The sequence below is a fragment of the Poromitra crassiceps genome (assembly GCF_964638095.1).
Source record: "Poromitra crassiceps genome assembly, chromosome: 15".
NCBI lineage: Eukaryota > Metazoa > Chordata > Actinopteri > Beryciformes > Melamphaidae > Poromitra > Poromitra crassiceps.
In genome coordinates, this window is record NC_139634.1 from 579,068 (window position 1) to 583,739 (window position 4,672).

The 4,672-nt window shown below is 48.4% G+C and overlaps 1 pseudogene across 1 annotated transcript; it reads right to left on the reverse strand.

The window, feature by feature from the left end:
* Positions 1-1,865: 1,865 nt before the first annotated feature.
* On the reverse strand, positions 1,866-2,582 carry LOC310790798 (ankyrin repeat domain-containing protein 66 pseudogene; annotated as a pseudogene). The gene has a single exon. The product of its transcript is annotated as an ankyrin repeat domain-containing protein 66 pseudogene (transcript).
* Positions 2,583-4,672: the final 2,090 nt, after the last annotated feature.

Genomic DNA, 4,672 nt, shown 5'->3' on the forward strand with positions numbered 1-4,672 from the left:
GACGTGTGTTCTCCTTTCATAATCGGGAGATAAACCGTCCCATGTACAGACAGGGTTTTTGATGTGCTCCGGTGGCCAAAAATAATCTGTACTACATGGCTTAAAGCAGCTACGAGCAAGATTTTCGATTGTTATTAAACAGTCTAAATTTAGTATCGATGCATCACATCTTACCTCTAATAGTAGACGAGAGCAACGCCGAGTAGACTCGCTTGAACCCCGAGTGAATCGGCCAGTGTTGTCTTGATAATTAGTCTGTCTGCGGCCGGGGCAGATCAGGAAGTGAAATGAAACGGTTTGCGGCAGCCACTTCGGCCATAACCACAAAATAACAAAATAACTTCCAAACAAACTGTTAGAATATAACGAGAGATGTTTGCGAGAGTAGCAAGCCCCTGGATGTAGCGAACATGGCGTTCTCCTTGTTTATGGTCTGTTGCTAGGCAGAGCGAAACGGTTGAAGGCAGGCAGCTGCCGTAAACCGTTTCGTTTCACTTCCTGGTCTATCCGTCCCGCCGGTAGACAGACACAGACTCTATAATCATCAAGAGAGCAATCTCCGATTCACACGGCTTTGGTCTCAGCTACTATTATAGGTAAGATGTGATGCATCAATATTATAATTATACTGTTTAATAACAATCGAAAATCTTGCTCATAGCTGCTTTAAGTCCTGTGCCTTGTTTTGTTCTGCTACCTTGAGTAAATCATTTTGTTCATTCTTGCATCCTGTCTCCTGCCTGCCTGTCCTGCATTTGGGTCCACATCACACTCACTACCAACTGTGACAGGAAGGAACAGAAATTAGGGCAGAGTGCCACACCTGGCAGGATAATTCCTCGCAGATGCTGATGCTGGTGTGGACCACAGATCCAGAGAAAGAGCCCGACACGTCCAACAGGTAGAACCTGATGAATGGACAGGGCATCGACCAAGACGCTGCTGTACAGATCTCCACACCGTTCCACCGAACAGAGCCGTCGATGGAGCAACACCCTGTGTAGCAAGGATGACAGGAGGGTCCCAAACCAGCCAACACTCTAGGCTTGTGAAATCCCATCACAGAGCCAAAGAGTTTGTGCTTAGACGGGGGCTTGCCAATCACTATCAGCAGCACACAAATAGCTTTTGCCTCACTGATCTCGTGCATTCCACATGACGTGGCGACGCGTGTACGGGGCACAGACAGTGCAGTCTTTTCTCCATCTTACCATCATGGGGGAGGAGGGAAGAAAGTGTCCAGTTGAATCGTTCTGGACCTATATGAACTGCTTAGCGTGTTTGATACTCAAGTCTCCACGAAGCAGCTAGAGTGGACAGACACGAATCATACATTTGCTCCATAGAAAGGCGCGGGGGGGGGGGGGGGGGGGCGGCGTTGGCTAAAGCACTAAGTTTGCCCTCACCTTCGCCGTTTGGAATGGTTGTCAGGACAACCAGTGTCGGCTGACCTGACCTGACAGGACCGACAGCACTGGGGTGCACTTTGATGACATGGCCCAAATCGTGGGCTAAATCGGGATTGTTCAACACAGTGTGGACTCTGGACTGCCACTTTTGGCGGGTTTGCAGGCCAGACAGATAGTTCCCAATGAAACCAGACCAGAAACGGCCAACAAGGGCCCAAGAGTGCCTCCAATGATGCCAACCAATGGAGTTCTGTCTCCGGAGGACAGATGACCCGGAGCAGAGATCCACCGGGTGCAACAGGGTCAAGGTCAGTGAGACTGGAAGAGACCATAGCCCAGCGGCTTCGAATTGAGGATCCCTCCCACTGCAGGGGGTAAGTCAGCCATCCTTGAGACAGCCGATCTGGCCTTCCATCATGGACATTGGGTGTTGGTAGTACCAGGTACTGTCAGGTACTAGGTACCAGGTGGTACACTAGCGATGTCGCCTGATCTACCACCCCACGAACCGTCCATGCTGTTGCTTCTAGAAGCTTTTGTACCCAGGTGGTACAAAAGCGGCCGGGCAAGCTGGACAATGGTCCAGTGGGACCCGGTGGGGGTGCGCTTTTGTGCCGGACAGGCACGGCGTCGTGGTCGTGAAGGTCGTTGGGCTAACTTTGTAGCAGGGGAGGGAGGAACTAATCGGACTGGCTCAGTGGGGGTGATGAGGTGGGGCTGCTCTGCCCACTCCTCATCTGTGTCATCCACGGGAATGCCTTTTTGGGCTGCCATCTTGCGGTAGGCCTTGGACTCCATCTCGGCATTCCTAAGAAAATTAACACAAGCTTCCTGTCCGTAGATCTCCGCTATCCGCATGGGTCTGTCTCCGGAGCTGTCCTCCTGGTCTATGGGGGCATGGACGGAGTGCAGGAGCTGCAGCACAGCCAGCCGGCCGGACTCGGCTGCAAAGTGGGCCGGAGTCCATCCACAGTCCGTCCGCAGACACGGCCGGGCCCCGTTCTCTACCAGAACCCTCACAATGTCTGTGTGTCCTTTAGCTGCAGCCCAGTGAAGAGGGGTCTTGCCGTTCCAGTGAAGGTCTCTCTGATTGACAAGGGATTTATTTTGCATCAGAATTGCCACAACTTGGTCCAAATCTCCTGCTGCTGCAGCCTGGTGCAACTCTGTCATTTCTTTTGGATCTCTAGAGAAGCTACAGGTGGCTGGCTCCCTTTGCTCCAATGCCCTCGTAGTGGTCCGTCGTACTTGTGCATTCGAGGAGAACTCGAGTGACATCACAATTGCTTGAGTGACATTGCTGATGACATCACAGTTGCTCGAGTGACATTGCTGATGACATCACAATTGCTCAAGTGACATGACTGATGGCGTCACAATTGCTCGAATGACATCACAATTCATCGAGTGACATCACAATTGCTCGAGTGACATGTAACATCACAGTGACAACACTGTAGCCTGATATTCAGACTGAATTGTCAACTTTTGTCAAAGGCTGTTGTTACACACCAAGAGCGATGCGAATATACAGCACGGAATTGCGATGCGAATTTTGACCCACCTGTCAATCACAGCAACCATGTCCATGTCCAGATTCTTATCATTATTACGCTGATTGTAAATGGCTCTAGCTCAGTGTCTGATTGGTCAAAAGTTTTCAAATTTAACATAAAATTGTAATCATTTTAAAATTAAAAATATAAATTTAACAAACATAAGTAAGTCGGTCTCCGTGCAAAAAAAAAAAATCTGCCCACGGAGCACTACAGCGATATTTTATGTGTGTAGGCTTCACAGGCGATTTTATGGCTCAGACTACACAATATTCTTTGTCTTTCACGATGTCACCATGTCAGACGAGGCCATCATTCTGCCATAAATTCACAACGTGTCTTGGCCGGGAGAGTGGCAACACTACGAGTCTGATCCTGACCACGACTGCCAACTCTGACGCAGAACATGGGGAACGACCCACAAGTCCATTTTCTCACGCAGTGAAAAACTAAATCAAATTGACCTCACGGAGTGAAAATAGATTGTGTAGCTCGCAGCATGCTGCTGTGGCTCTCCCTCTTCTTCTCTCATCAGGCAGGCAGAGAGTGAGTGACTTGCTATGGTTACGGGGGAGGAGGACGCGCTGTGTTTCACACTTCAAGCTGAAGTCAAAAGGAACTCATAACAGTTGTCAAACTACAAAAGAAAATAATTCAGCCCGACAAAAAGACTGGCGTGGGGGTGTCGTGAGGCGTCCCAGACGGCCCGACGCTGCTCTTTGATTATCTCACACTACAAGAGGTAAAGACGGCCCTTCGTCGCTCCCGACGGTCATATTCGGGCCGACGCTGAAAATGGGTCGTGCGCGACCAAATTGTTTTAAAATCAGGCTGTAGTGTGAGCCCGGCATTAGGCCGTTGTGACATCATCACCATCCCTTCCCTGCTTCCCACTAACATTGTGACATCATCAGTGATGTCATACATTGTGACATGATCAGTGATGTCATGAATCTATAACAGGGCGGATTCCGACACACGAACACAATCAACATCCACCTTCATATCACATCATAGACATTGTGACATCATCAGTGATGTCATAGACATTGTAACATCATCACAATGGGGATTCTTTGCTGTTAGTAGTAGTAGTAGTAGTAAACTGTTTTTATTGAGGACTAAAAACAGATGTACAAATGGCAATCATAGATTGAATTGTGAGTACATCATTACAAGTATAAAAAGGCAAAACAACAAACATACAACAGTTTAATTAGTTGTTTAAAAGTCTGATCATGTAGGGGATGTGTTGGAATTGATCCAAGTTTCCTTAAGGTCAAAGTTCCTCCTCATAAAAGCAGGAGGGGAAAATGGTTTGCAGACAGGTCCCCTGTCCCCATTTGACATTTCTGCTGAGGTCACACACAAAAGTGTCGACAGTTCAGTTATCTAAAAGTAAGATGGACGTTTATTTCCATGCCTATTGTGGTTAAGAGGTGTTGCGTCGTCTCTCGTCTCAGTAAAGGCGTTGTGGTTAAGGTGCCGTCTTTTAGTCCCCATGAAGACATAAAGAACAGAGGTTAAGCATGCATGGTTTAACCACAGGGTTTTTCCCCTGGTTTAGTTATACGCCTGTGACGCATGATATGCATTTTGAGAGCTGACGCCTGTGACGTATGAGATGCTGAATGTGTGTGTGTAGGTGTGTGCACAGGATGTTCTCTGAGTGTGTGCGTGTATGTGTGTGCGCAGGACGTTCTGTGT